General features: G+C 44.0%; 1 protein-coding gene across 2 annotated transcripts in view; it reads right to left on the bottom strand.

Moving 5' to 3' along the window:
* Nucleotides 1–12,090, bottom strand: part of LOC115073208 (zinc finger and BTB domain-containing protein 8B-like) — a 57,700-nt gene that overhangs the window by 10,338 nt on the left and 35,272 nt on the right. The gene's annotated exons all lie outside the window — the stretch shown is intronic.

Raw genomic sequence — 12,090 nt, 5'->3', positions numbered from 1 at the left:
GTGGACTGGGAGGCACCAGGTCTACCGAACCGCTGGCCCTGAAAGGACAGGGACCAGGCTTGTGGACGAACAGCGTTTTGCCGAAAGGATGGAGTAGACGTCCGAGCCGCACGTGGCCGGCAACTCCCCCGAAGCCGGGACCAGGATGAGAAGGATCCCCTGGACCGCGGTCTATCTTCAGGCAATTTATGGACCTTATTCTCACCCAAGGACTGGATCATATCCTCCAGCTCCTTACCCTTAAAGGGGAGAGACCCCAAATGGGCCTTGGAAGAAATGTCCGCTGACCAGTTGCGCAACCACAACAAATGACGAGCCGAAACTGTGGAAACCATAGAACGAGCAGACATCCGAAGAAGATCGTAAAGGGCATCTGCACTATAGGCCACCACCGCCTTGAGGCGACCTGCCTGGCGAGCCTCCTCCTCAGAAAGACTCTTGTTGGCCAGCAGCTGCTGCACCCAGCGAAGCCCAGTGCGCAAAGCAAAATTACTACACATAGCCGCTCGACCCCAAGGGCCGAGACCTCAAAGATCTTTTTAAGTTGTAACTCCAACTTTCGATCCTGAAGATCCTTGAGAGCCGTGGACCCCGTGACCAGGACTGTTGTCTTCTTAGTAACCGCCGCGTCCACCTTCGGCACCCGAAGGATTTCTAGCACTCCCTCCGGTAGAGGGTAGAGCTTGTCCATGGCCTTTGTAACCTTCAGTCCCAAATCAGAGGTATCCCATTCCCTAAACAGGAGATCCGTAGCTGAAAAGTGGAAGGGGGAAGGAAGTAGGTGGGCCTCGCAGGCCCAACACCACCAGATCCATAGATCCCAAACATGTCTCAGTCAGGGGCACCTCAATCCTTAATTCTGTCAAAATGCTGGGAATAAGAGGGCCCAGTTCCTCTTTGCGGAACAGAAGTACTACCCTTGGGTCATCCCCTCAACTACCTGGGAACCTTGGCTAGCACCCCGCTTAAGGTCCCCTTCCCCTTCTATCCCCCTCGGGAGCTGGGTTGGGATATCCTGCCCATCCGGATCTTCCTCCTCAGAGGACGTATCTAATCTCCTGCGGAGGTATCGCCCGGACCGGGCACTTAGATTTGGGAGACCCCTCTGGTCACTCGGGCTGGGGGGGGGGGGGGGGGGTCAGACCCGTGTTTCTTAAGCTTTCTTTCCTTAAAGGCTTTGTGCATCAACACAAAGTCTGACGTAAAAGACGACTCCGAATCATCAGAATTCGAATCAGGAGTGTCCCCTTGTGCAGCTGGCCTGGGCCGAGCAGGGGATTTAAGTCACGGAGGCAGCTGCTGTGGCGACAATGGCGGCGGGAGATTCCCCTCCCCCTCCGCCATGAGATCCGCCGAAGGACAAGGAGACAAAATGGCGCCTTTCCCACGCTCAGCGGGAATGGCAGAGGAGAAGAGAGAGGCAGGGCTGCGAACCCCATGGAAACAGTCCACCCCCATAAGACCGCCCTGCCCAGGCTAACGGAGGTGCCTTCGCCTCCCGGGATGCAGGCGGAACACAGCCCATCCCGAGACAGCCACCCGCGACTGGATCCGCATGCCCTGCAGGCCGCCCTGCGCGGCATAACGCCGAACCTCGGGAGAAGAAAGTGCGAGTAAACGATCAACTACAAAGAAGCACTGAACAGCCCGCTCCCAAGCCGACGCCGCAGAGGACAAAGAAGAAAAGCTGCTTCAAGCCGCAGGAAGAAAACTTTTTAATAATTTTTTTTTCTAACCTGTCGCAGATCCCGCAGGCCCTGGCGCTGAGGCAGTCCCTTTGGGGTGGGTGATCCGGGTTCCCTGGTATTACCCCAAGCTCTTGTGCACCGGTGGCAGGAGATGGCCCTCGACCCTTAGCCACAGCCGATGTGCACACCGGGAGGGACGGCCCCCTCAGGACCTAACCAGCTCCCGGGAGCCTGCCTTGCTTCAGAAGATCTTCTCTTGTAACTTTTTATTTTATTTTTTTTTTAAATAAAACTTTAAACCAGACATCTGACTAACTCTCTACACTAACCCCTTTCTCTCTCTCTTTTTTTTTTTTTTTAAAGAACTAATCCAGACTGAGTGTTGCACCCCTACCATCTGCTGGAGACAGAGTAATACTGGCAGACTGTGGGTGGCACCTAGGTATATATGGCAGATCTGTCGAAACTTGCTCTGCTCCATCTGCTGGAAGGGAGGCAAAACCCAGGAGTCTGGACTGATCTGGGTACGTACAGGGAATTGGATTTTCAGAAGGCATTTGACAAAGTCCCTCCATGAAAAGCTAAGAAAACAAAAAAGTCATGGGATAGGAGGCGATGATCTTTCGTGGATTACAAACTGGTTAAAAGGAAACAGAGAGTAGGATTAAATGGTCAATTTTCTTAGTGGAAAACGGTAAACAGTGGAGTGCCTCAGGGATCTGTACTTGGACCGGTGCTTTTTAATATATTTATAAATGATCTGGAAAAATGGATATGAGTGAGGTGATCAAATTTGCAGATGACAATTATTCAGAGTAGTTAAATCACATGCGGGTTGTGATAAATGGCAGGAGGAGCTTGTGAGACTGGAAGATTGGGCATCCAAATGGCAGATGAAATTTAAATGTGGATAATTGCAAGGTGATGCATTTAGGGAAAAGTTACCATGCTGTAGCTACATGACATTCAGTTCCATATTAGGAGCTACCACCAGCAAAAAGATCTGGGCATGGTAGTGGATAATAATTCATTAAAATCGTCAGCTAAATAAGTTAGGGCTGTTCAGCTTGAAGAAGAGACGGCTGAGAAGGATATGAGAGGTCAATAAAATCATGAGAGGACTAGAACAGGTAAATGTGAATTATTTACTCTTTCAGATAATAGGAAGACTAGGGGGGCACGCCATGAAGTTAACAAGTGGCACATTTAAAACTAATCTGAGAAATTTCTCTCTTACTCAATGAACCATTAAGCTCTGGAATTTGTTGACAGAGGATGTGGTTAGGGCAGTTCGTGTAGCTGGGTTTAAAAAAGGTTAGGAGAAGTCCATAAACTGTTATTAATCAATAGCCACTGCTATTACTGTCATTAGAAGCATGGGATCTATTTAATGTTTGAGTACTTGCCAGGTACCTGGCCTGGATTGGCCACTGTTGGAAACAGTATACTGGGCTTGAATGACCCTCAGTCTGACCCAGTATGGCAACTTATATTCTTATAGCAGAGACATTAAATGAATTCTATGCTTCTTCACTGAGGAAGATGTAAGAGAGATACCCATGCCAGAAATGAAATTCAAAGGTGACAAGTCAGAGGAATTGAAACAAATCTCAGTGTACCTAGAGGGCAAATTGCCAAAAACTAAAGAGCAGTAAATCACCTGGACCAGATGGTATACATCCCAGAATGCTGAAAGAACTGAAAAATGAAATTGCAGCCCTACTATTGGTAACTTGTAAACTATCATTAAAATTTTCTAGGATACCTGAAGACTGGAAGATTGCCAATGTCAGTTTTTAAAAAGCGATCCAGGGATGATCTAGGAAACTACAGACCAGTGAATCTGATATCTGTGCCAGGCACAACAGTAGAAACTATTATAAAGAACAAAATCACTGAACATAAAGATAGGCATAGTTTAATGGGGCAAAACCAACATGGATTTAGCCAATCTGCTATATTTGAGGACAAACATGTGGATAAAAGTGAGCCAATTAATATAATGTATCTAGATTTCCAGAAAACATTTCACAAAGTCCCTCATGAGAGACTTCTTAGGAAATTAAAAAGTCATGGGATGGGGCAATGTCCTACTATGACTTGGGAACTGGTTAAAAGATAGAAAACAGTGTATGGCTAAATGGTACATTTTCTCAATGGAGAAAGGTGAACAGTAGAGTGTCCCTTAGACCACTGCTTTTTAACATTTATAACAACCTGGAAATGGGAATAATGAGTGAGGTGATAAAACTTGCCAATGACAACATTTTTCAAAGGTTTTAAATCATAAGAGAATTATGAGAATTTGCAAGAGGACCCTGCAAATCTGGGAGAATGGCATGCAAATGAAATGTAATGTGGACAAATACAAAGTGATGCAGTTAGGAAAGAGTAACCTAAATTATAGCTACACATGCAAGCCTCCACATTAGGAGTCACCACCCAGGAAAAAGATCTAGGCATCATCATTGAAAATACGCTGAAATCCTCTGCTCAGTGTGCAGCAGCAGCCAAGAAAGCAAACAGAATGCTGGGGATTATTAGGAAAGGAATGGAGAATAAAACAGAGAATATCATAATGTCTCTGTATCACTCCATGGTGCATCCTCACCTTGTGTTCATATATCATACACAAACAGAATGCTGGGGATTATTAGGAAAGGAATGGAGAATAAAACAGAGAATATCATAATGCCTCTGTATCACTCCATGGTGTGACCTCATCTTGTGTTCATATATCATACACACACAGAATGTTGGGGATTATTAGGAAAGGAACGGAGAATAAAACAGAGAATATCATAATGTCTCTGTATCACTCCATGGTGCATCCTCACCTTGTGTTCGTATATAATACACAAACAGAATGCTGGGGATTATTAGGAAAGGAATGGAGAATAAAACAGAGAATATCATAATGCCTCTGTATCACTCCATGGTGCATCCTCATCTTGTGTTCATATATCATACACAAACAGAATGCTGGGGATTATTAGGAAAGGAACGGAGAATAAAACAGAGAATATCATAATGCCTCTGTATCACTCCATGGTGTGACCTCATCTTGTGTTCATATATCATACACACACAGAATGTTGGGGATTATTAGGAAAGGAACGGAGAATAAAACAGAGAATATCATAATGCCTCTGTATTACTCCATGGTGCATCCTCATCTTGTGTTCATATATCATACACAAACAGAATGCTGGGGATTATTAGGAAAGGAATGGAGAATAAAACAGAGAATATCATAATGCCTCTGTATCACTCCATGGTGCATCCTCATCTTGTGTTCATATATCATACACACACAGAATGCTGGGGATTATTAGGAAAGGAATGGAGAATAAAACAGAGAATATCATAATGCCTCTGTATCACTCCATGGTGCATCCTCATCTTATTTATATTTATTTATTTATTTTATTTAAGGTTTTTTTATACCGGCATTCAAGAACTCGTTCTCATCATGTCGGTTTACAGAAAAACAGGGGTGCAATAATATAACCAAAAACATAAATAAACGTGGAGAAGAGAAGCAGTTACAATTAACAAGGGCTAATGAACTGGGATAGTAAGAAATAAGAGAGATAGAGGAGGATAATTATATACAATTGTACAAAGTAAATAAGGAATCCACTATATATACAAGAGAACAAAATAAATATGGAGTCCACTATATACAGCTACTAGCATAGGAATTATTGATGGATCTTGTTAGGTGGAGTTCGGGAAGGCTTGCCTGAAAAGCCATGTCTTAAGTCTTTTCCTAAACGTTAAGAGGCACGTTGTGTTCATCTTGTGTTCATATAATCATACACAAACAGAATGCTGGGGATTATTAGGGAAGGAATGGAGAATAAAACAGAGAATATCATAATGTCTCTGTATCACTCCATGGTGCATCCTCATCTTGTGTTCATATATCATACACACACAGAATGCTGGGGATTATTAGGAAAGGAATGGAGAATAAAACAGAGAATATCCTAATGTCTCTGTATCACTCCATGGTGCATCCTCATCTTGTGTTCATATATCATACACAAACAGAATGCTGGGGATTATTAGGAAAGGAATGGAGAATAAAACAGAGAATATCATAATGTCTCTGTATCACTCCATGGTGCATCCTCATCTTGTGTTCATATATCATACACACACAGAATGCTGGGGATTATTAGGAAAGGAATGGAGAATAAAACAGAGAATATCATAATGTCTCTGTATCACTCCATGGTGCGACCTCATCTTATGTTCATATATCATACACAAACAGAATGCTGGGGATTATTAGGAAAGGAATGGAGAATAAAACAGAGAACTCATAATGCCTCTGTATCACTCCATGGTGCATCCTCATCTTGTGTTCATATATCATACACAAACAGAATGCTGGGGATTATTAGGGAAGGAATGGAGAATAAAACAGAGAATATCATAATGTCTCTGTATCACTCCATGGTGCATCCTCATCTTGTGTTCATATATCATACACAAACAGAATGCTGGGGATTATTAGGAAAGGAATGGAGAATAAAACAGAGAATATCATAATGCCTCTGTATCACTCCATGGTGCATCCTCATCTTGTGTTCATATATCATACACAAACAGAATGCTGGGGATTATTAGGGAAGGAATGGAGAATAAAACAGAGAATATCATAATGTCTCTGTATCACTCCATGGTGCATCCTCACCTTGTGTTCATATATCATACACAAACAGAATGCTGGGGATTATTAGGAAAGGAATGGAGAATAAAACAGAGAATATCATAATGCCTCTGTATCACTCCATGGTGCATCCTCATCTTGTGTTCATATATCATACACAAACAGAATGCTGGGGATTATTAGGGAAGGAATGGAGAATAAAACAGAGAATATCCTAAAGCCTCTGTATCACTCCATAGAGAAACCATACAATGAGCACTGTGTGCATTTCTGAACATATTTCAAAAAAGAATTAACAGAATTATAAAAAGTACAGAAAAGGGCAACCAAAATGATAAAAGGGGATGAACAATTCCCCTATGAGGAAAGAGTAAAGAGGTTAGGACTCTTCAGCTTGGAGAAGAGATGGCTGAGGGGAGATATGATAGAGGTCTATAAAATAAAGCAAAATTGCTTACCTTGTAATAGCTGTTATCCCAGGACAGCAGGATGTAGTCCTCACATATGGGTGACGTCACCGAACGGAGCCCAGGCGGGAAAGCTTTCTGTCAAAGTTTCTAGAAACTTTTGACTGGCCCTGTGAGGCCACTGAGCATGCCCAGCATGCTATGATATTCTCTGCCACAGGTGTCTCTCTTCAGTCTGGTATATAGCATAAAGCGATAGCAAAAAATAAAATAAAAAGGTATGAGACCCAACTCCGCGGGGTGGCGGGTGGGTTCTGTGAGGACTACATCCTGCTGTCCTGGGATAACACCTATTACAAGGTAAGCAATTTTGCTTTATCCCAGGACAAGCAGGATGCTAGTCCTCACATATGGGTGAATAGCAAGCTAGAGGCTGAGTCATGTTGTATTGAGGCAACAGTGAAGTATTGTTGATGAAATGAATCAGCCGAAGATCCCAGAACATTGGATGTAGGAGGAGTTGGGATTAAACAGGAAACAAGTTCTTTAAGACAGATTGTCCGTAGGCTGAATCTTGTCTTCCTTCTTTGTCTAAGCAGTAGTGAGCTGCAAAGGTGTGAAGAGAACTCCATGTTGCTGCTTTGCATATGTCTAAGATTGGCACTGAACGAAAATGTGCTACTGAAGTTGACATTGCTCTTACTGAATGTGCCTTTACTCGCCCTTGAAGAGGAAGGCCTACTTGTTCATAGCAGAACTCTATGCAATTCGCTATCCAATTCGATAAGGTATGTTTACCCACTGCCTTACCTGGCTTGTTTGGATCATAAGAAACAAAAAGTTGAGTGGATTTCCTATGGACTGCAGTACGGTTTAGATAGAAAGCAAGTGTACGCTTACAGTCCAGGGTGTGCAATGCTGTCTCCCCTGGATGGGAACGAGGCCTTGGAAAGAATGTGGGTAAATTTATGGATTGGTTCAAGTGGAATTCTGTAACTATTTTGGGAAGGAATTTTGGATGTGTACGGAGAACCACTCTGTCATGTAAGAACTTTGTATAAGGTTCGTATGTGACAAGTGCTTGTAACTCACTAACCCTTCTAGCTGAAGTAATGGCTATGAGGAAGATAGTTTTCCAGGTGAGAAATTTTAGATTACAAGAGTCGATGGGTTCGAAAGGGGAGCGCATGAATCTTGTTAGTACCAAATTCAGGTCCCAGCTTGGGACGGGTTTTCGAATTGGTGGTTTAAGGTGAGTTAAACCTCTCATAAATCTACTTATGAGAGGTTGTGTAGATATAGGTGTATCTGCTATCTTGTTATGGTAAGCAGAGATTGCACTTAAATGTACTCTTACAGATGAAGTCTGGAGACTAGATTCCGAAAGATGGTATAAGTAGTCTAGTAGAGAAGTTGTGGGGCAAGTGAAAGGATTTATATCCTTTGCTGAGCACCACAAAGTGAATCTCTTCCATTTAGAAGAATAGTTTTTTCGTGTGGAAGGTTTACGTGAAGCTATAAGCACTTGAGATATATGAGATGAAAGATTGAGTGGTTGTAAAATCAAGCTTTCAACATCCATGCTGTCAGGGACAGGGACTGAAGGTTGGGATGTCTCAACCGACCCTGATCTTGAGTAATGAGAGTGGGAGCTACTCCTAGACGAATTGGATCTCTGACTGAGAGGTCCAGCAGTGTGGGAAACCATACTTGTCGAGGCCAATGCGGGGCTATGAGAATCATGGCCCCCCTGTCCTGTTGTAGCTTCACTAGAGTTTTGGTTATGAGTGGTATTGGAGGATACGCGAATAGCAGGCCTGAGTTCCAAGGGTGAGCAAAGGCGTCCTTGGCTGGTTGGTTCTTCTGTATGTGTAAAGAACAGAAGTTGTCCACTTTGTGATTCAGAGGTGATGCAAAGAGGTCTATGGTTGGTTGACCCCAGCGTTGAAATATCCTGGTTGCTATTGCAGGATCCAGGGACCATTTGTGTGGTTGGAAGTGACGGCTGAGTCGGTCTGCCACTACATTGTGAATGCCTGCCAGATAAGTGGCTCATAGGGACACTGAGTGATGCAAGGCCCAGCCCCAAATCTGTGCTGCTTCTTGACAAAGGAGATAGGAGCCCGTACCTCCTTGTTTGTTGATGTACCACATGGCTACTATGTTGTCTGTCTGAATGAGAACAGTCTTGTGTGAAAGGCAGTCCTGGAACGCATGTAGTGCATAACGTATTGCTCGAAGCTCCAGAAAATTGATTTGATATGTTGCTTCGAGTTTTGTCCAAGTCCCTTGTGTGTGGAGATTGTCTATATGAGCTCCCCATCCCAAGGTGGATGCATCTGTAGTTAAAGTAATCTGTGGTACTGGGTGTTGGAAAGGTAGGCCCTTGCACAGATTGTCCATGTTGGTCCACCAAAGTAGAGATTATTTTAGTTGGTGGGTCACTTGAATTGGATAGTGTAATGGTTGAATTGCTTGGATCCATTGTGACCTTAGAGTCCATTGAGTTACTCTCATGGCTAGCCTTGCCATAGGAGTAACATGAACTGTTGATGCCATGTGACCTAGCAGAATCAGAAACTGATGAGCTGTGGTTTGTGTCCGTAAGGAAAAGGACCTTGCTATCTGAATAAGGGTTTCTGCCCGTTCCATAGGTAGAATGGCCTTTGCTTGATTTGTGTTCAAATCTGCTCCTATGAATTGAAGCAGATGAGTTGGAGTGAGATGGGATTTTTGATAATTGATGAGAAATCCCAGGGAGTGAAGCAGAGCAATTGTTCGGTTGAGAGAAGTTATTGCTCCTTGTTAAGATGGACTCTTTATGAGCCAGTCGTCTAGATATGGGAAGACATGGAGACCTTCTTTGTGTAAGTGTCCTGCTATTACCGCTAGACATTTGGTGAAGACTCTGGGAGCAGATGCCAGTCCAAATGGGAGAACTCTGTATTGGTAATGTTGAAGGCCCACTGTGAAGCGCAGGTATTTGCGATGAGGAGGGTATATTGGAATATGAGCATAAGCATCTTGAAGATCCAGAGAACAAAGCCAATCCTTTGCCTGAAGAAGTGGAAGCATGGTGCCTAGAGAAACCATCCTGAACTTTTCTTTCTTTAGAAATTTGTTGAGATTTCTGAGGTCTAGGATGGGACGTAGGCCTCCTGTTTTCTTTGGAATGAGGAAATATTTGGAGTAAAATCCCCTGCCCTTCTGCGTCCGAGGCACTGGTTGAATGGCCTTGGATCTCAGAAGGGTGGATAATTCTGTTTGTAATTGATGAAGTTGAGATTTTTGTTGTTGGAATGATGTTGGTGGAAATTCTGGAGGAATTGAAGTGAAATTTAGTTTGTAACCTCGGGCAACTATTGAGAGAACCCATTGATCTGAGGTTATGTTTTGCCAATTTTCGTGAAAAAGGGATATTCTGCCACCAACTGGAAGGTTTGGTTTGGGATTGCAAGGTTGAATCTGTTCTCTGGTGTAATCCTCAAAAGCCTGTTGCAGGCCCTGTTTGTGCAGGCGGTTGTGGACGGGCAGGCCTGGATTGTCTGGCTTGAGAACGCTGAGTTGGCCTGGTGGATCTACCCCTATTTGTTGGTTGGTAGTACTTGCGTGGCCTGTAGTAAGAGCGTCTTACATCTCTTCGTGGAGGACGATGAGAAGGTTGACCAACAGGTTCTTGTGGGGTCTGAGACAGTTGTTTTAGTGTCTCCGTTTGATCCTTGAGCTGTTGAACCGCTTCTTGAATTTTATCTCCAAAGAGATTGTCACCAAGACAGGGAAGGTCAACAAGCTTGTCTTGAACCGCAAGCCTGAGGTCAGATGCCTTGAGCCAGGCCCACCGGCGAGCAGTGATTCCTGCTGCTGCTGTTCTTGAAGCAGTTTCGAAGTTATCATAAACTGCTCTCACTTCATGTTTTCCTGCTTCAAGACCTTTTGATATAATTGCTTGAGCAGGCTCTTGGAATTGAGTTGGTAAGGAAGTGATGAATTGTTCCATCTCTTTCCAGAGATTTCTTTGATGTTGAGTTATATAGAGTTGATATGCAGAGATTTTAGTACTCAGCATGGAACTCTGGTAAATCTTCTTACCCAATGTGTCCAGGAACCTGTGCTCCCTGCCTGGTGGGATGGAGGAGTGTGGGCGCACACGTTTAGATTTCTTCTGTGCTGATTCCACAACGACAGATTGATGGGGCAATTGTTGTTTATGGTACCCAGGAGCTGATTGAACAATGTAAGTAGTTTCTACTCTTTTGTTCACTGCAGGTATGGAAGCTGGGTGTTCCCAGATTCTTTTTTGAAGTTCCAATAACACCTCATGTACAGGTATTGCTAGTACCTGTTTGGGTGGATCCACAAACTATAATACTTCGAGAGTTTGTGCTCTGGTATCCTCCTCAGCAGCCAATTTAAATGGAATGGAATCAGACATAGTTTGTATGAAGGATGAGAAGGAAAGATCTTCTGGAGGTGACTTCTTTCTTCGGTCAGGAGAAGAAGGATTGGACATGAACTCCTCTGAGGAAAATTGAGAGGGTTCATCATCCCAGGAGTCTTCTGATTCTTCTCTATAAGTTGTTTGAGTTGTTGGAACTGGAGGGGCTTGTAGCCCGGAAGATCCAGGTTGTGGGTCATCGAGGAAAAAATCAGCAGATACCTGCCTTTTTGTAATAGGTGGTAATTTGTCGATGACTTTTTGGTATCTTTGTAGGAAGCGATGATAAAATGCCTCATCGTGCACCTCCTCCAATGGAATAGGTTGCTGCAGGGATGCAGTAGTTTGATTCGTTGATGGAATTTGAAAAATCATCGATGTAGATTGAGTCAGTAGCCTCGGTGTAGTGGTTATAGTATCTGCCGAGGATCTTGAGGGAAAAGACGTTGTTGTCATCGGTGTTATCACCGGCATCGATGTTGTAGGCAGAAGCATCGGCATCGATACTGACGGTGAAGGTATCGGCATCGATGGCATAGCCATCGGCATCAATGCTGGAGGCATCGGCATCGATACTGAGGGTATCGGCATCGATATCGAGGGTGTCGGCATCGACAGGCCTGTCGGAAGTTGTTGCTCTTGTAGAGCTTGGAAAACAGCTTGTCGAATCATTGTAGACAATTCAAGCTGTGGTGTGAACGAGGGCTCAGATGGTGTATGCGATGGTAGTGCAATGATCATCGATGACGTTGTCGGTGTCGGTGACGGCGAAGGCCCAATCACCGGCGTGTCTTGGTTTTTAGACCGCTTCGGCATCGACTCGTCCTGGGACACCGTTTCGGAGGACGATCGATGTCGATGTTTAGTTTTCGATCGTTC

This window comes from Rhinatrema bivittatum, chromosome 11 (genome assembly GCF_901001135.1).
Source record: "Rhinatrema bivittatum chromosome 11, aRhiBiv1.1, whole genome shotgun sequence".
In the NCBI taxonomy this organism is placed as follows: domain Eukaryota; kingdom Metazoa; phylum Chordata; class Amphibia; order Gymnophiona; family Rhinatrematidae; genus Rhinatrema; species Rhinatrema bivittatum.
The sequence above is the reverse complement of the archived record's forward strand: the minus strand, read 5'-3'. Positions and strand labels throughout refer to the sequence as shown.